The following is a 20,155-nucleotide window of genomic DNA, read 5'->3' on the forward strand; positions in this document are numbered from 1 at the left end:
GAAGAGCCAGCAAGCCTCGCTCTTTGCCTCGGAGGCCTCCAAGATCATCTTCCGGTCCAGAGTCTGCTCCGTGGAGCAGGATGAGACTTGCTCACGTTTCTTCTTCCAAAAGGTACACAGAGAGAGCTCTGTGATCAGCAGCCTGAAGGAAGAAGACGGCTCAGTAAAGTCATCGCAGTCCGACATTTTGAGGATCAGCAAATCCTTTTATGCCGGATTGTATGACGTTAAGCCCACAGACAGCACGGCCTCCCAGTCCTTCCTGTCCTCTATCGCGGAGGTCTTAGACAACAGTACACGGGAGAGCCTGGACAAACCGTTAACTCCTGCCAAACTGACTAAGGCCCTTGAGTCCTTTGAGAAGAGTAAAACTCCCAGAAGCGACGGCTTGCCGGCAGAGTTCTATTTGGCTCTGTGGGACTGGATCGGCCCAGACCTGCTAGAAGTGTACGAGAGTATGCTTCTGGCCGGCAGCATGTCAGAATCCATGAGGAAAGGCATCATCACCCTCATCTACAAGCACAAGGGGGAAAGGGAGGAAATTAGAAATTGGCTGTTGAATGTGGACTATAAGATTCTGTCCAAGGTCATCGCCAATCAGGTCGAGTCCGCTCTGGAATTGGTGATCCACCCTGACCAGACCTGCACTGTGCCGGGCAGGAAGATCTCTGACAGCCTCGCGCTGCTCAGGGATATGATTGCCTATGTGTAGGACAGGGGTGTGGACACCTGCCTCATCAGCCTGGATCAGGAGAAGGCCTTTGACAGAATATCGCACACCTACATGGTGAATGTGCTCTCCAAAATGGGGTTCGGGGAGGGAATTCGCAATTGGATCCAATTGCTCTACACTAACATCAGTAACGCAGTCTCAATCAATGGGTAGGAATAAGATTGCTTTCCTATTAAATCTGGAGTCAGGCAGGGCTGTCCTCTCTCCCCTGTCCTGTTTGTGTGTTGCATAGAACCCTTTGCTAGGTCCATCAGGAAGGATCCAGGCATAAGAGGAGTGACAATCCCAGGCAGTGGAGGCACTCAGGTCAAAGCCTCCCTGTACATGGACGAAGTCGTCGTGGTGTGCTTGGATCCGCTGTCGGTGCGCAGACTGATCCACATCTGCGACCAGTTCGAACTGGCTTTGGGAGCCAAGGTAAATCGTGGGAAGAGCGAGGCCATGTTCTTTGGGAACTGGGCTGACCGATCCTGTGTCCCCTTCACCTTCAGGACTGACGGCCTGAAGGTGCTGGGGATATGGTTTGGAGGGACTGGGGCATGCGTTAGAAACTGGAAGGAGCGAGTGTCTATGGTGAAAAGAAAACTGGGCTTGTGGGAGCGACACTCCCTCTCCATTGCAGGTAAGAACCTGGTCATCTGGTGTGAGGCACTCTCGCTGTTGCTGTACGTGGTGCAGATCTGGCCCATTCCAGACTTCTGCGCGATGGCGATCACCCGAGCCATCTTCCGCTTTTTTTGGAGGTCAAAAATGGATCGTGTCCGCAGGGACGCGATGTACAAGCCTCTAGATAAGGGGGGAAAAAAATGAATTACTTAAAATCTTCAGGCAGCCAGTGCTATCAAGCACATTAAGAGTTAAAGGTTACCAGCTGAACCTTGCACAGGTTTAGGGCCTGTAAGCAACAGAAAGGCTTTGGGAACTGGACTGGAGTCAGAGGATGGCAATAACATAGATTAAGTGTGCTCTTCAACAGATAGGGGAAGGACAGATGGTCTCAGCTTAGATAGGAGGGAAGGTCTCTGCCTGGGTGAAAATAGGGACATACGATTCATGTACCTGTTACCAGAGATGTCTAAAAACAAAAAGCTAAAAGCTACTGCGGATGCTGGAAATCCAAAACAAAAACAGAATTACCTGGAAAAATTCAGCAGGTCTGGCAGCATCGGTGGAGAAGAAATCAGTTAACGTTTCGAGTCCTCATGACCCTTCGGCAGAACTGAGTATAGTTAGGAGAAAGGTGAAATATAAGCTGGTCTAAGGTGGGGGCGCGGGGGGAGAGAGAAGTTGAGGGTGGGGTGATTGTGGGGATAAGCAAGCAGTGATAGGAGCAGATAATCAAAAGGTGTCACAGACAAAAGGATCAAAGAGGTGTTGAAGGTGGTGATATTATCTAAGAAAAGTGCTAATTAAGAATGGAAGGCAGGATACTCAAGGTACAGCTCTAGTGGGGGTGGGGTGTTTATGTTGATGAGATCGGAATCTGGAAACTGTTCTTGTACGTGACCAATAAAGTATAAATATGTTGAACACTTGTAATTTAGTAGAGTGCTATCTCAACCTGCATTGAGATGGTTCTCTCTTTGCAATTGCTCGAATAAACGATCATGACCTATTCCTGAGACTCCAGTGGTCCATTTGTCAAAGTGACCACAACAGTTACATAGAATGTACAGCACAGAAAAGGCCATTCAGCCTAACCAGTCTGTGCCAGTGTTTGTGCTCTACTCAATCCTCCTCCCATCTTTCCTCATCCATCAGCATAGCCCTCTAATCCCTTCTCTCATACCTTTAGCCCCCTCTCAAATACATCCATATATTCACTTCAACCACTCCCTGTAGTTGGGAGTTCCAAATTCTCACTAGTCTCTGGCTAAAGAAGTTTTTTCTGAATTTTCTATTTGATTTCTTGGTCAGCATTTTATACTGATGACCTCTGATTTTGCTCTTCCCCACTTCCTCATCTGGGAGGCGATGGCGTAGTGGTATTGTTGCTGGACTCGTCACCCAGGCACCCATGGCAATTCTCTGGGGACCCTGGTTCGAAGCCTGCCACAGATGGCGGAATTTAATTCAATAAAAATATGGAATTAAAAGTCTAATGAGATAATTGTTGATTGTTGTAAAAACCCATCTGGTTTACTAATGTCCTTTAGGGAAGGAAATCTTCTGACCTTACCTGGTCTAGCCTACATGCAACTCCAGACCCACAGCAATGTGGTTGACTCTTAAATGTCCTCTAAACAAGGGCAATTAGGGATGGGCAATAAATGCTGGCCAAGCCAGCGATGCCCACATCCTGTAAATTAATTTAAAAATGTGGAATCATTCTCTGTCTACTGTATCAAAACCTTTCCTAATTTTAAAGACCTCCATTAGCTCATCTTTCAGTCTACTCTTTTCAATAGACCGAGTCTGTACATCCTCTCCGGTTGGACATACCCTGACATTTCTGTTATCATCCTTAGAAATCTTTTCTGCACCCTCTCCCGAGTCTCCATGTCTTTTTTACAATATGGCGACCCAGACTTGTACACAGTAATACAGGGTTCGATCCAAGTTGAGTGTAACTTTATTTTTCAGTTCTATTCCTCTAGAAATAAACAACGGCTTTGTTAGCCAGCATCACTAATTTTACTGATTTGTGTATTTGTATTCCTAGATTCTTTTGCTCCTTGACCCTATTTAGTTCTTTTTTTAATTCATTCATGGGATGTGGGCATCGCTGCCTAGGCCAGCCTTTATTGCCCATCCCTAATTGCCCTTGAGAAGGTGGTGGTGAGCTGTCTTCTTGAACCGCTGCAGTCCATGTGGTGTAGCTACACCCTCAGCATTGTTAGGGAGGGAGTTCCAGGATTTTGGCCCAGTGACAGTGAAGGAGCGGTGATATATTTTCAAGTCAGGATGGTGAGCGAGTTGGAAGGGAACTTCCAGGCGGTGGTGTTCCCATGTGTCTGCTGCCCTTGTCCTTCTAGGTGGTAATGGCGTGGGTTTGGAAAGTGCTGTCTATGGAGTCTTGGTGAGTTTCTGCAGTGCATCATGTAGATGGCAAACTCTGCTGCTACTGTGCGTCGGTGGTGGAGGGAGTGAATGTGGATGTGGTGCCAATCAAGCAGGCTGCTTTGTCCTAGATGCTGTCAAGCTTCTTGAGTGTTGTTGGAGCTGCACTCATCCAGGCAAGTGGAGAGTATTCCATCACACTCCTGACTTGTGCTTTGTAGATGGTGGACAGGCTTTGGGGAGTCAGGAGATGAGTTACTCACCGCAGGATTCCTAGCCTCTGACCTGTGCTTGTAGCCACTGTTTTTATATGGCTACTCCAGTTCAGTTTCTGGTCAATGGTAACCCCCAGGATGTTGATGGTGGGGGATTCAGTGATGGTAAAGTCATTGAATGTCAAGGGGCAGTGGTTAGATTCTCTCTTGTTGAAGATGGTCATTGTCTGGCACTTGTGTGGTGTGAATGTTACTTGCCACTTGTCAGCCTAAGCCTGGGTATTGTCCAGGTCTTGCTGCATTTGGACATGGACTGCTTCAGTATCTGAGGAGTCACGAATGGTGCTGAACATTGCGCAATCATCAGCGAACACCTGCACTATTGACCTTATGGAAGGTCATCGATGAAGCAGCTGAAGATGGTTGGGCTGAGGACACTACCTTGAGGAACTCCTGCAGTAATGTCCTGGAGCTGAGATGACTGATCTCCAACAACCACAACCATCTTCCTTTGTGCTAGGTATGACTCCAACGAACAGAGTTTTCCCCGATTCCCATTGACTCCAGTTTTGCTAAGGCTCCTTTGATGCCACACTCTGTCCAATGCTGCCTTGATGTCAAAGGTAGTCACTTTCACCTCACCTCGGGAGTTCAGCTTTTTTGTCTATGTTTGAACCAAGGCTGTAATAAGGTTAGGAGCCTTGTGGCCCTGGTGGAACCCAAACAGCGTCAGTGAGCAGGTTACTGCTAAGCAAGTGCTGCTTCAAGGCACTGCTGATGACCCCTTCCATCACTTTACTGATGATCAAGATTAGACTGATGGGGCAGAACTTGGTCGGTTTGGATTTGTCCTGCATTTTCTGTACAGGACATACCTGGGCAATTTTCCACATAGCTGGGCAGATGCCAGTGTTGTAGCTGTACTGGAACAGCTTGGCTAGGGGCACAGCAAGTTTTTGGAGCACAAATCTTCAGTATTATTGCTGGAATATCGTCAGAGCCAATAGCCTTTGCATTATCCAGTGCCTTCAGTTGTTTCTTAATATCATTTGGAGTGAAATAAATTGGCTGAAGGCTGGCATCTGTGATGCTGGAAACCTCTGGAGAAGGCTGAGGTGGATCATCCAATCAGCACTTCTGGCCAAAGATCGCAGCAAATCCTGATCTTTTATACTGATGTGCTGGGCTCCTCCATCATTGAGGACAGGGATATTTGTGCAGCCTCCTCCTCCAATGAATTGTTTAATTGTCCATCACCATTCACAACTGGATGTCACAGGACTGCAGATCTTAGGTCTGATCTGTTGGTTGTGGAATTGCTTTGCTCTATCACTTGCTGCTTATGCTGTTTGGCAAGCAAGTAGCCCTGTGTTATAGCTTCACCAGGTTGACACCTCATTTCTAAGTATGCCTGGTGCTGCTCCTGACATGCCCTCCTGCACCCTTCATTGAACAGGGTTGATCCCCTGGCTTGGTGGTAATGGGAGATTGGGGAAATGCTGGGCCATAAGGTTACAGATTGTGGTCAAGTTCAATTCTGTTGCTGCTGATGGCCCACAGCACCTCATGGTTGCCCAGTCTTGAGTTGCTAGATCTGTTTGAAACCTATCCCATTTAGCACGGTGGTAGTGCCACAGAGCACAATGGAGGGTATCCTCAATGTGAAGATGGGACTTTGTCTCCACAATGACTGTGCGGTGGTCACTCCTACCGATACTGTCATGGGCAGATGCATCTGCGGCAGGCAGGTTGGTGAGGATGAGGTCAAGTACGTTTTTCCCTCTTCTTGGTTTCCTCACCACTTGCCACAGACCCAGTCTAGTAGCTATGTCCTTTAGCACTCGGCCAGCTCGGTCCGTGGTGGTGATACCGAGCCACTCTTGGTGATGGACATTGAAGTCCCCCACCCAGAGCACATTCTGCACCCTTGCCGCCCTCAGTGCTTCCTCCAAGTGGTGTTCAACATGGAGGAGCACTGATTCATCAGTTAAGGGGTGGGAGTACGTGGTAATCAGCAGGAGGTTTACTTACCCGTGTTTGACTTGATGCCATGAGACTTCATGGGGGTGACAGTCGACAGTTGAGGACTCCCAGAGCAACTCCCCCTTGACTGTATACGGCTGTGCTGTCACCTCTGCTAGGTCTGTCCTGTCGGTGGTGATGTCCTAGACACTGTAAAGTATGATTCCATGAGTACAACTATGTCAGGATGTTGCTTGACTAGTCTGTGAGACAGCTCACCCTATTTTGACACTAGCCCCCATATGTTAATGAGTGGCTTAGTAGGACATTTGAGGGGGCATTTAAGAGTCAATCACATTGCTGTGGGTCTGGAGTCACATGTAAGCCAGGCCAGGTAAGGACAGCAGATTTCCTTCCCTAAAGGGCACGAAAGAACCAGGCTTTTACAATAATCGACAATGGTTTCATGGTTAGCCAGACATTTACTGAATTTAAATTCCACCCTTGGCCGTAGTGGGGTTTTTCTGGTCAGGTTTTTTTGTCATATTTATCTATGCCACTTATATGCCCATTCTGTAAACTGTAAGGGTGGGTGCGGGGCCCTACTCTACCTTTTGCCCTATAGGGGCACAGTGATTTCCAGTTTGTGTGGAGTTTGAGGTTGCATCAACTTTACAGAAAGTTGGTGGGGCGGGAAAGGGGGGGGGGTGGTGATAGGGGAACCCCCGACTCGCTCTCATCCACCCTGAGCACTCACCTCCTCCGGGATCCTCGGGCAATCTCCACCGAGTCGCCAGGAACAGACACTGCTGCCGCCGCCGGCTCCCGATGTTTATTCCTCCTCCTTCCCCTTTCGCCCTGTGATCCTGCAGATCCAGCCGCCGCCACGTAGTCAGCGGAGAATGTAGAGCTCGAGCTGCCGACTGCGTGCGCGGCCACGCACGGGATCCTGAGGCAGCGTACGCGGCCACGCACGGAATCCAGTAATAGCGTGCGCGGTCACGCGTAGGATCCTGAAGCAGCCTAGGCACAAAGGGATTGTCACGCAACGTAAGCTGGACCACTTGGGATCCACAGGCTGCGAGCGCGAGCAGGCATGGGTCCTTCGAAAAGCGGGCACGAGGCTCGTGTGAACACGGTGAGGCAGCTGAGCACGCGCAGTACCAAACTACAGCCCCGCCCCGCTCGCTAGCCCGCTAGTAGCTGGAAACGCGCCGGTTTTGAATTTTCCGTCCGTTACTGAGTGCAGTACCGCGGGTGATGGGGTGGGGGGAAGAAATCGGGGCGAGATGGGGGAGGGGAGTTGGGGGAAGTGGAGATGAGGGGAAGGGGAGATATGGGGGGTGGGAGATGTGGGGGTGAGGGAGATGTGGGGGTGAGGGAGATGAGGGGAGGGGGAGATGAGGGGAGGGGGAGGGGGAGATGAGGGGAGGGGGAGGGGGATGGGAGGGGAGATGGATGGGGAGATGGGAGGTAGGAGAGGGGGAGGGGGGAGTGGGGATAGGGGGGAGGGGGAGTGGGGATAGGGGAGGGGGGAGGGAGGGGGAGTGGGGATAGGGGAGGGGGGAGGGAGATGGAGGGGGTGGGGGAGGGAGATGGAGGGGGTGGGGGAGGGAGATGGAGGGGGTGGGGGAGGGAGATGGAGGGGGTGGGGGAGGGAGATGGAGGGGGTGGGGGAGGGAGATGGAGGGGGTGGGGGAGGGAGATGGAGGGGTGATGGGAGGGGAGGGGGGATGGGATGGAGGGGGGATGGGAGGGGGGATGGGAGGGGAGGGGGGAATGGGAGGGGAGGGGGGAATGGGAGGGGGGAGGGGGAATGGGAGGGGGGAATGGGAGGGGAGGGGGGAATGGGAGGGGGGAATGGGAGGGGAGGGGGGAATGGGAGGGGAGGGGGGAATGGGAGGGGGAAGGGGGGGTGGGAGGGGGAAGGGGGGGTGGGAGGGGGAGGAAAGAAATGGGGGGTGGGAGGGGGAGGGAAGAAATGGGGGGTGGGATGGGGAGGAAAGAAATGGGAGGGAGGGGGAGGAAAGAAATGGGAGGGAGGGGGAGGGAAGAAATGGGGGGTGGGAGGGGGAGGGAAGAAATGGGGGGTGGGAGGGGGAGGGAAGAAATGGGGGGTGGGAGGGGGAGGGAAGAAATGGGGGGTGGGAGGGGGAGGGAAGAAATGGGAGGGGAAATGGGAAGGGAGCATGGAAATAGGGTTGGGGGGCATACAGGGAAATGGGAGGGGGTGGAGAAATGTGGTGGGGGATGGGGAAATGGGTGGGGAGGGGGGAAATGGGGTGGTGGAGTGGTGCAAAGGACGGGGAAGTGGGGCGGGGGCGTGGAAGTGAAGTGGGGGTTGGGGAAATTAGGGAGAGGTGAGGGGGAATTGGGGTTAGGGCAATGGGGTGTAGGGGAATGGATGGTAATAGGGGAGGGAGAGGGAATGGGGAGGAGGGGAAGTGGGAATGGATGAGGGGGAATTGGGAGAGGGGAAATGGGATGAGTAGGAATGGGGGAAGGGGAATGGGAGGATGGAGCAGAGGAGCAATGGGGGAGAGGGGGAATAGGGGAGGAGGGTTAATGGGGAACGGGGAGGAGGAGCAATTGAGCAGTGGGGTAATGGAGTGGAAGGGAAATGGGGAAGAGGGGGCTTGGGGAGGGGTGGTTGGGGGGATGGGGGTAGGGTGGATGGGGGGTTAGGATGATTGAAGTAGCGGGAATGGGGTAGGAGAAACGGGGCAATGGGATGGGGTGAGTGAATGGAGGGATAGGGTCAAGGCTGAGAGGAGAGGGAATGGGGAGGAGGGGGAATGTGGGGAGGAGGGTTAATGGGGAGGGCAGAGGAGAGGGAATGGGGCGAGGCGGAATAGGGGGTGGGGAAATGGGGGGAGAGAGAAAGGGGGTGGGGAAGGACCAGTCGGACCTGACAATGGATTTCTAAAACAGGTTAGTGCCAGGTGCATTCAAGTCTGTACCCTTGGACTGAGGCCATGACAGTAAGGGTCAAACAGAGCAGGAGAAAGTAAGGACTTTACTAGAAATGAGGGCATCTAAGGTCTGCCTGGGTGATTGGGCAGATTGACAACTGCAGACATATCATGACCAACAGGGGATAAATGCAAGACAGTTGGTGTTTGAAAGTTCAGTTGTAAGCGATGAGGCGAGCGGCACTTTTTTCCGAAGAACCTATGCAAAATGAAAGGAATCAGAATGAAGTAGGGCGATGTAGGTAATGATATAGGATACAAAGAAGTGGTCAGCGATGGCCTTGTCAGTGATTGAGAAAACGGGGAGGCCGTGCGAAATGGCATGGCCAAAGCAATATGGAAATCGCAAAGTGAGATTTTTCAAATGTGAGTAAAGATAATGAGTAGTAGCAGGTCATCCTGGCTGATTTCAGTCCTGACTTTACCACATGTTCACTCACTCAGTCATGTTCTGCTGTGGTAGGTGGGGGTGTGGAGGAATCACTGAATACCAAGGAACTCTGCCTAATCTTCCATCTCTAAACAGGACATTGAGGCCAATTGTAGCATTCATCCCATTGTCCTGGCTAGGATCACCTAATTGATCCCAGATTTGGGAATGGAACTTTCCTGATCTCTGAAAACCACATCCTTACTCAGTTGAGGCATTGGGAGCTGAAAAATAATGTTTAAAACCAGCTGGAGTGGTTTCCTGTGTTGGTTCTAGGAGATTGATTGATCCTTTCTTGTGCGGATGATATAGACAGGATGGTCAAATGGGCAGATAAGTGGCAGATGGAATTTAACTCTGAAAAGTGTGAGGTGATACACTTTGGAAGGAGTAATTTGACAAGCAAGTATTCAATGAACGGCATGACACCAGGAAGTTCTGAGGAACAAAGGGACCTTGGCATGTGTGTCCATAGATCTCTGAAGGCGGAGGGGCACGTTAGTGGGGTGGTGAAAAAGGCATTTGGGACACTTGCCTTTATCAATCAAGGCATAGATTACAAAAGTAGGGAGGTCATGTTGGAGTTGTATAGAACCTTGGTGAGGCCACAGCTGGAGTACTGTGTGCAGTTCTGGTCACCACATTATAGGAAGGATGTGATTGCACTGGAGTGGGTACAGAGGAGATTCACCAGGATGTTGCCTGGGATGAAACATTTAAGTTATGAAGAGAGGTTGGATAGACTTGGATTGTTTTCATTGGAGCAGAGAAGACTGAGGGGCGACCTGATCGAGGTGTACAAGATTATGAGGGGCGTGGACAGGGTGGATAGGGAGCAGCTGTTCCCTTTATTTGAAGGGTCAGTCACGAGGGGACATAAGTTCAAGGTGAGGGGCAGGAGGTTTAGGGGGATGTGAGGAAAAACTCTTTTACCCAGAGTTGTGGTGACGGTCTGGAATGCGCTGCCTGAGAGGGTGGTTGAGGCGGGTTGCCTCACATCCTTTAAAAAGTACCTTGATGAGCACTTGGCACGTCATAACATTCAAGGCTATGGGCCAAGTGCTGGTAAATGGGATTAAGTAGGTAGGTCAGGTGTTTCTCAGGTGTTGGTGCAGAATCAATGGGCCGAAGGGCCTCTTCTGCACGGTGTGATTCTGTAATTTGTGACTGTTTTTCAGCTCCAGATTTTATTTGAAAAGAAAGCAAACTGTTCCAAACTGGGCGCACTTGCCAAGAGTGCAGAAGGTAAGAGTCAAAGCAACCTGGTAGATGTCAAGAAAAGAGGGGTTTCTACATCATCTGTTTTTCTCACCTGGTTATTCAGTTTTTAATCAAAGTACTGTGTTCAGCAGATGCTTTTGAATTCAAACACAGGTCTATTGGTCTGGGTGATATAGCAAGACTGTGTAGCAAGGATAACTTTAACAATGTCAGATATTTGATAGCATTAATAGTCCAGAGAAAACACTTTTACGTTATCCTGGTGCCAAACGTTAGTGCAGGTTATCATGCAGCCAACTGCAATGCAAGATAAACTGATAGATTTGCTAAGGCTGCCAGCTGAGATCATCCAAGCTGTTTTAGCCTTTGCTAAGAATCTGAGTTGATGCAGATTTTGCTGTCAGCTGCACAAACCCAGTAACTCTACGATAATAAAAGAAAGGTTAAAGACTTTGGATAGAATTCCAGATATCAGCCTTGTCTGGGAGCTAGGCAGAAGAAGCAGTGGTTGATGCTTTGTCACTGTTATTTTGAGATATCTTGCACAATTTCACACAAATCTGCAGAAGCTAAGAAACACTCCATTTATTCAGTACAAAATCCCCCAAATGATTTCAAATAAATCTTGCAATGATCACTAAACTATTTAAGATTAATCATCAAAAAGTTTTGGAAAACGGCATCCATCATAAGCTCAATTAATCGCCCAGTTAGAAAAGGTTTATACTTTATACTACAACTAGGAAAATACAGTCTGCACTGATTAACTCTCATTTCTTTTAGTTACAGAAACCACAGTCAGTTAACCCTGAGGTCTACACAACACAAATACAGTTGTGTAGATCTACTTCAGCTGATCCCTAAACTCAGATAGTTATCTGTCACTTGGCCATCAAAGTTATAGAGATGAAGGGCAAGATCATAAAGTGATTTAAATTCAAGGATGAGAATTTTAAATTTGAGGTATTCAGGGAAACAATGTATGTCAGCAAACACAAGACTGAAGAGTGAGCAGGAACTGGTGGGTTTTGGATGAGCGGAAGTGTCTCTGGAGAGCATGGAATATTTGAGTCTTAAGTTGACTAAAATCTTGTATGAAGGATGAGCTGATGTAGGGGCAGAACTGGATGATACAGAGATGGAGTAAGTGATGTATGTCCCGGCCAGAAGACAGGAAGTAAATATATATACTTTATAAAATTATTATTTTTATTTCATAAATGGACAAGGCTTTATCCTGACTAGCTATGACTCATACTAGAGGAATTTCTAACCTTCAGAAACCAGCAGGGACCTCGTTATCTTTAAAGAGGTGCTAATGCCCTCTATGGCGGCTGACAATCACATTCTAAAGAAGTGCATTTCTAAGGCAGGGCTCCGACCAACAGAAACGGTATGTCTACAAAGGACTAAAGGGACGCTGCCTCCTCTATTAAACATCTCAAGATTCCAGACCTGGGAAATACATCCTTTGACCAAAACCCATGAGAAGAAGTGGGAGGTATGTCACATGACCTCCCCAAGCTGCTAGAACCTTTAACATTGCTGCATGGAACTAAAACGATCTAACAGGTATCAGCAGAAAGAGCTCTGCTGAGTTGAATTGCCTGGCCCTCATCTACACTGTGAACTACTGGAACATTTGAACTTCTGTATCTGTGCTTTCAAGACTAATTCATCTCTATGTGCCTTCTTCCATTGTGGAAGTCCTCACTTCTGGAAAGTCAGATCATCCTGCAACAGTTTCAGCCTGCTAAACTCTGGAGGAATACACCACTGGACCTTTTGATTCTGGGCTCTGGACTCACATGAAACCATAGCTCTTATTTTTATCATGATCTTGTCCTGTACCCTTTTCTTTCTCTTATTTTTTTGTTGAATGAATGCAATAAGAGGCAGACGTTGCGAAACCCCTTTCCTGCGATTTGTGGGCATCTAAAATAAACCAACCCTCTTAGTGTACCTTATCCGAGTTTGCTATGGGGTTATTAATAGAGGATTGGATCACTCCAAACTGAAGGGTTGGGGAAAGCATGCCATCACTTATAATAGGGAGAAATCAGAAATCAAAAAAACCTTTCTGTATACGGACAGGTAGTGAGAGGAGAGATCAGGGCTGTTTAAATTAATCCCCCTCTGGTCTGGAACAGAAATTGGGAGTTCAGTCCGGGAAAATCCAATTGGAATTTGGCAGAGACCAAAATTTCAAAACAAGCCTCAATTGGATACTGAAAGAAACCAATTGGAAGCCAAAGAAGGAAAATTCAATGGCTGGAACTAATTTTAAGACAAGTAACTTACCACAGCAAATTCCTTGTCCTAATACTAAGAAAATGGCAGTGTTTGATGCTCAAATGTTTGTTCAGCAAGAGAATCTAAATGGGGAAAGTTTGGAGACCTTTAGCACAGATCAATTGAAAACTGTAGCTAGGGAGAAACATTTTAAATTGCCCAGCAAAATCAAAAGAAAGGAACTGATCCTGGACCTGACTTTACCAGTAGAACAGTCAGATGAAGAGCTCAATCATCGCTCCAAATCCCCTTCCCTAGCCAATTTCGAGCTGAAAAAGCTTAAATTGCAGCTAGAATTTCAGGAGAGGGAAAGAGAGAAATAGTGGGAAGCCCAAGAGAGGGAAGCGCTGGAAAAGGAAGAAAATTCCAGCTCCAATAATTAAAAATGGAGCTAGCTGCTCAAAGGGAGAGAGGCAGCAGACAACTCGCCACTGCAAGGGAAAATCTCTCTCTACCTGGCAGTACCCCCTATCCTAACCTGGAACCACTCTCTGAAGCCCTCAAGTATGTGAGATTCCTTCCCAAATTTGAAGAGAGTGATGTGGAGTCATTTTTGCCATCTTTGAGAAATGAGCAGGGCAACTAAAATGGCCCTCAGGGATCTGAACATTTTTAATTCAAGGGCAGCTGTCAGGGAGAACTCATTGAGTCTACTCCATGCTGCATTCTGAGATGTCCCTAAATTATGAGCAGACTAAGGCTGCCATCTTAAGTGCCTCCAAGTTAGCCCCAGAGGATTAATATTAATAAGATTAGTCCCAGCAATCCCAGAACACTCATATGAAGCCAACCCAAACCTACATCGAGTTTGAATGTTTGAAACAAATCGCATTTGACGATGGATATAGATCCCTAAAAATTGCACACATCTATGAGGGGCTGTGTGAGCTAGTACTGTTGGAGTAAAATTGCCTACCCTCCAACCTGCGAATATACCTCAAGGAGCAGAGAATCCTCACAGCCAGGGGTTCAGAAGTCACAGCGGAAAGCTATGACCTCACCTATAGGCCTGGAAACTCAGGCAGACCCTTTCCAAACCATTCCCATGAACATTGGAAAGACAAGCAGGGCAATCTAGTTAGGAAAGAATTTTGTCCATTCAGGAACAGTGTCCCCTACCCATCCCAATATATGAGCAAGCCTGTGGTATTGCTACGGGACACAGGGGCCACTCAGTCCTTAATGTTGGCGGGAAACCTAAACCTACCCCCTGAGCCTTCCCTGAAGGCCAAAGCCCTGATCAGTAGAGTAGGAGGAGGATCTGTGTTTGCAACCCTCCATTGGAATAGGAGGATAGAGAGGATGAATGTGTGGCTGAAGAGGTGGTGCAGGAGGGAGGGTTTTAGTTTCCTGGATCACTGGGTCTGGCGAAGGTGGGGCCTGTACAAGTCAGACGGGTTGCCCCTGAACTGGAACGGGACCAATATCCTTGTGGGGAGGTTTGCTAGTGCTGTTGGGGGGGGTGGAGTTTAAACTAATTTGGCAGGGGGATGGGATACAGAGTAGAGGTACAGAAGGGGGTCATGCACAGCCAAATTTTGGAGAGAAACTAAGTCAGTCTGGAAGGTAGAGCAAATATAGACCTGTTAAGGCACAAGAGAATAATGCAAGGCTGGATTGCATCTATTTTAATGCACGGAGCCTTACAGTAAGACAGATGAATTAAGGGTGTTGATTAACACATGGGAATACAATATTGTTGCTATCACAGAGACATGGTTGAGGGAAGGGCAGGACTGGTACCTCAGTATTCCAAGGTATAGAATCTTCAGGCGTGACAGGGGGGGTGTAAAAGAGGAGGTGGCATTGCACTATTAATCAAGTAGTCAATTACTGCAGTAAGGAGGGATGGTATCTTAGAAGGTTCCTCAAATGAGGCCATATGGGTAGAATTTAAAAACAAAAAGGGGGCAATCACTTTGCTGAGAGTGTACCATAGGTCTCTAAACAGTCAGCGGGAGATAAAGGAGCAGATATGTAGGCAAATCTCAGAGAAGTGTAAAAATGACAGGGTAATAGGGGATTTCAACTTCCCCAATATTAACTGGATAGTCATGGTGTGAAAGGCTTAGAGGGGGCGGAATTCTTATGTGCATTCAAAAGAACTTTTTGAGTCAGCACGTAGAAAGTCCTACAAGAGATGGGGTGGTACTAGACCTAATCTTAGTGAATGAAGCCGGGCAAAAGGTAGGAGTGTCAGTGGGGGAGCATTTTGAGGATAGTGATCATAACTCTGTAAGACTTAAGGTAGTTTTGGAAAAGGACAAAGATGGACCAGAAATAAAGGTCCTGAATTGGGGGAAGGCCGATTTCAGTATGATAAGACAGGATTGGGCCAACATGGATTGGGAGAAGCTACTTGTAGGAAAGTCTACATCAGACCAGTGGTGTCATTGAAAAAGGAAATAGTGAGAGCTCAGGGCCAACATGTTCCAGTAAAGGTGAAGGGTAGGACCAAAATGTTCAGAGAACCCTGGATGTCAAGGGTTATAGAGGATTGGATAAGGGAAAAAAGGAGGCTTATGGCTGATACAGAGGGCTGAAAACATTGGAAGCCCTAGAGGAGTATAGAAAGTGTAGGGGAGATACTTAAAAAAGTAATTAGGAGGACAAAGAGGGGCATGAAAAACACAGTGGCAAGAAAAAGGAAAATCCCAAGGCATTTTATAAGGGCAAGAGGATAACCAGGGAAAGAGTAGGGCCAATTAGGAACCAAAGTAGCAATCTGTGCATGGAGCCGGAGGACATAGGTGAGGTTTTAAATGTTTACTTTTCATCTGTGTTCACATTGGAGGACGATGTAGGTGCAGAAATCAGGAGGGGGTCTGTGATATACATAAACAAATTAGCATTGAAAGGGAAGAGGTATTGGTGGTTTTGGTGGGCTTAAAAGTGGATAAATCCTCAGGCCCAGATGAGATGTATCCCAGGCTGCTATGTGAAGCAAGGGAGGAGCTTGCAGCGGCTCTGACACTAATTTTCAAATCCTCTCTGGCCACCGGAGAGGTACCAGAGGACTGGAGGACAGGGAACGTCGTACCATTATTCAAGAAGGGTAGTAGGGATAAACCAGGTAATTACAGGCCAGTGAGCCTAACATCAGTGGTAGGGAAACTATTGGAAAAAATTCTGAGAGACAGGATTAATCTCCACTTGGAGAGGCAGGGATTAATCAGGGATAGTCAACATGGCTTTGTCAGGGGGAGATCATATCTAACAAATTTGAATTTTTTGAGGAGGTGACTAGTTGTGTAGATGAGGATAGTGCAGTTGATGTAGTCTACATGGACTTCATTAAGGCTTTTGACAAGTTCCTGCATGGGAGAATGGTCAAGAAGGCCAGAGCTCATGGGGTCCAGGGAAATTTGGCAAATTGGATCCAAAATTGCCTCTGTGGCAGGAGGCAGAGGGTGGCAGGAGGCAGAGGGTGATGGTCGAAGTTGTTTTTGCGATTAGAAGCCTGTGACAATTGATGTACTGCAGGGATCGGTGATGGGACCCTTGTTGTTTGTAGTGTACATTAATGATTTAGACGTGAGTATAGGAGGTATGATCAGTAAGTTCGCAGATGACATGAAAATTAGTGGTGTCAAAAATAGTGAGGAGGAAAGCCTTTGATGACAGGACGATATAGATGGACTGGTAAGAAGGGCAGAGCAGTGGCAAATGGAATTTAATCCTGAGAAGTGTGATGTGATGCATTTTGGGAGGACTAACACAGTAAGGGAATACACAATGAATGGTAGGACCCTAGGAAGTACAGAGGATCAGAGGGACCTTAGTGTACATGTCCTTAGATCCTTGAAGGCACCAGGACAGGTAGATAAGGTGGTTAAGAAGGCATATGGGATATTTGCCTTTATTAGCTGAGGCATAGAATATAAGAGCCGGGAGGTTATGTTGGAGCTGTATAAAACGCAAGTTAGACCACAGCTGGAGTACTGTGTGCAGTTCTGGTGTGCAGCACTGGAGAGGGTGCAGAGGAGATTCACCAGGATGTTGCCTGGGCTGGAGCGTTTCAGCTATGAAGATAGACTGGATAGGCTAGGGTTGTTTTCCTTAGAGCAGAGAAGTCTGAGGGGGTACCTGATAGAGGTATACAAAATTATGAGGGGCATAGATAGGGTAGATAGGAAGAAACTTTTCCCCTTAGCGGAGGTGTCAATAGCCAAGGGTTTAACCAAGATTTAAAGTAAGGGGCAGGAGGTTTAGAGGGGATTTGTGGAAACATTTTTTCACCCAGAGGGTGGATGGAATCTGGGACACACTGCCTGAGGGGGTTGTAGAGATAGAAACCCTCGCAACATTTAAGAAGTATTTAGATGAGCACTTGAAACGCCATACATACAGGGCTACAGGCCAAGTGCTGGAAATTGGGATTAAAATAGATAGGTGCTTGAAGGCTGGCTTGGACACGATGGCCAAAGGGCCTGTTTCTGTGCTGTATAACGCTATGACTCTATAAGGTCCACCTAGAGTGTGACCTTGTTTCAGGCCCTATTACAGTAGGAATTGTCCGCAAGCTACCAATAGCGGGAATCGATTTCCTCCTTGGGGACGATTTGGCTGGCAGCCAGGTGTTAGCCAGCGAAAAAAAAGAGGCCAAGGCCAAACAGTGGAAATCTGCAGAAGGGTAGATAGCTGGAGAAGGTCCAGAGGCCCAAAAGGGTCATAGATCTTGAGCGAGAGCTACTCGAAGATGGCAAGGCCAAACCAGGCCAGTAGGTCCAGAGGCCCAAAAGGGTCATAGATCTCGAGCGAGAGCTACTTGAAGATGGCAAGGCCAAACCAGGCCAGTAGAATTAAATGGGGTCCAGAGAAGGCCCCTAGAATCTGAAATAGATTCCCCAAATATCCACATGTTGCATAGGGACCAGAGAAGTCCTGAAGCAGGGAAAGAAATAGTGAGGGAGATGCCCCATGTAGCTAAAGAGCCTGAAAGAGGACAGGTTATTAAGCCTGGAAAGGAAAAGGTTAAGGACTTGCCTGAAGTATGCTTGCAGAAACCTTCTTTTCAGCAATAAATAGGGACAAAGAGAGTTCCCAAACTAATATGCAGATAGGGAGCCTCCCCCAGTCGAAAAGCCACCAGGGAGGGTGGCTAGAGCTGCACCTCCACTCGAGAGCAGTGGTGTTCCAGAGGACATGGAATGGTGAGAGAATGCCCCCTCCAAAGCCAAAGGCCCTGGCCAAGAAGCCACTGACTGATTTTGCTGACCACTTCATGGTGAATTTAAATGTGGGGCAGAAAAGTTCCTAAATTGCCCCAAGAAGAATAAGGGTGATGCCTCACCTAGTTGATAAGCCACCTGGAGATACAGCAAGAGCTGATCATTCCCCAGAGGGTAGTAGTGTCCCAAAAAACACTGAACCTATCACGCAACTGAGCAGCAGAGGGACCCCAGCCAGATTGGACCCCATGCTCACTCACCATCATGCAGAATTGCAAGAGGACCAGACAGAGTGAACCACCCTCTTTAAAGTTATCCATAACCCTCGCCCTCACCAGCCACCAATCCCCCCTCCCCACCCCGGCAACCACTGGATCATCCACGTCAGCGGGAAAGCACGCTGACATGTTTCACAACGGTACTAAAAGGCATGTACTTGGCAGGCTGCACTTTAAGGGGAACTCTGCTGTACATCATTGCTGTATATTCACCTCAATCATTGGACTTTAAGCTTGAGGAGCGTTATTGGTGGGTGGGGGGGGTCAAGGGCAGCCCTGCCGTTGAAGTGACTCGTGGTTGGGGGGGAGAGGAGCCGGGGCAGCCCTGCCTTTGAATATAGCACACAAGCATTTGGTGTGGAGCATAGGGTGGGCGAGGGAAGCAGCCACGCATTAGGGAAACCTGTATAAAGTGACATTCCTCTGCAGCTCAGACAGTTCCGGCTCAGCCGCTTTGATATGATTGGAGTTGGGCTTCTAGCTTATCTAAAAGCAAAAAAATGCGGATGCTGGAAATCCAAAACAAAAACAAAAATACCCGGAAAAACCCAGCAGGTCTGGCAGCATCTGTGGAGAGGAGCACAGTTAACGTTTCGAGTCCGCATGACTCTTCAACAGAACTAAGGAAAAATAGAAAAGGGGTGAAATATAAGCTGGTTTAAGGGGTGGGGGGGGTGGGACAAGAAGAGCTGGATAGAGGGCCAGTGATAGGTGGAGATAACCAAAAGATGTCACAGACAAAAGGACAAAGAGGTGTTGAAGGTGGTGATATTATCTAAAGGAATGTGCTAATTAAGGGTAGAAAGCAGGACGAGCAAGGTGCAGATAGCCCTAGTGGGAGTGGGGTGGGGTGAAGGAATCGAAAAAGGCTAAAAGGTAGAGATAAAACAATGATGGAAATGCATTTAAAAATAATGGAAATAGGTGGGAAAAGAAAAATCTATATAAATTATTGGAAAAAACAAAAAGGAGGAGGAAAATCGGAAAGGGAGTGGGGATGGAGGAGAGAGTTCATGATCTAAAATTGTTGAACTCAATATTCAGTCTGGAAGGCTGTAAAGTGCCTAGTCGGAAGATGAGGTGCTGTTCCTCCAGTTTGCGTTGAGCTTCACTGGAGCAATCCAGCAAGCCAAGGACGGACATGTGGTCATGAGAGCAGGGTGGAGTGTTAAAATGGCAAGCGACAGGGAGGTCTGGGTAATGCTTACGGACAGACCAAAGGTGTTCTGCAAAGCGGTCACCCAGTCTACGTTTGGTCTCTCCAATGTAGAGGAAATCGCATTGGAAGCAATGAATGCAGTAGACTAAGTTGAGGCAAGTGCAAGTGAAATGCTGCTTCACTTGAAATGAGTGTTTGGGCCCTTGGACGGTGAGGAGAGGGGAAGTAAAGGGGCAGGTGTTGCATCTTCTGCGGTTGCATGGGAAGGTGCCGTGGGAGGGGGTTGAGGTGTAGGGGGTGATGGAGGAGTGGACCAGGGTGTCCCGGAGGGAACGATCCCTATGGAATGCCGCCGGGGGGGTGAAGGGAAGATGTGTTTGGTGGTGGCATCATGCTGGAGTTGGCGGAAATGGCAGAGGATGATCCTTTGAATGCGGAGGCTGGTGGGGTGATAAGTGAGGACAAGGGGGACCCTATCATGTTTCTGGGTGGGAGGAGAAGGTGTGAGGGCGGATGCGCGGGAGATGGGCCGGACACGGTTGAGGTCCCTGTCAACCACCGTGGGTGGAAAACCTCGGCTAAGGAAGAAGGAGGACATGTCAGAGGAACTGTTTTTGAAAGTGGCATCATCAGAACAGATGCGACGGAGGCGAAGGAACTAAGGAACTGAGAGAATGGGATGGAGTCTTTACAGGAAGCGGGGTGTGAGGAGCTGTAGTCGA

General features: G+C 48.3%; 1 protein-coding gene and 1 long non-coding RNA gene across 4 annotated transcripts in view; one reads left to right on the forward strand and one right to left on the reverse strand.

The window, feature by feature from the left end:
- slc39a13 (solute carrier family 39 member 13) overlaps positions 1-6,832 on the reverse strand; it is a 68,609-nt gene extending 61,777 nt beyond the window's left edge. The window contains exons 1-2 of one of the 2 annotated variants that reach the window (XM_078548815.1): positions 6,668-6,801; positions 5,980-6,120 (exon numbers count right to left, since the gene is read on the reverse strand). The gene's annotated coding sequence lies outside the window, so the exon portion shown is untranslated. Of the gene's footprint in view, positions 1-5,979; positions 6,121-6,667 lie in introns of both variants that reach the window. The other variant, XM_078548816.1, reaches the window with a different exon arrangement.
- Positions 6,833-6,943: 111 nt separating this feature from the next.
- LOC144684207 (uncharacterized) lies at positions 6,944-12,495 on the forward strand. 2 transcript variants are annotated; one of them, XR_013577451.1, is made up of 3 exons: positions 6,944-7,048; positions 10,491-10,557; positions 11,317-12,495. It is a non-coding gene; the product is annotated as an uncharacterized LOC144684207 (long non-coding RNA). The 2 variants fall into 2 exon arrangements; XR_013577452.1 differs by having other exon boundaries at positions 6,971-7,048; positions 10,497-10,557.
- The last annotated feature ends 7,660 nt before the right edge of the window (positions 12,496-20,155 follow it).

This window comes from Cetorhinus maximus, chromosome 9 (assembly GCF_964194155.1).
Source record: "Cetorhinus maximus chromosome 9, sCetMax3.hap1.1, whole genome shotgun sequence".
NCBI classification, from domain to species: domain Eukaryota; kingdom Metazoa; phylum Chordata; class Chondrichthyes; order Lamniformes; family Cetorhinidae; genus Cetorhinus; species Cetorhinus maximus.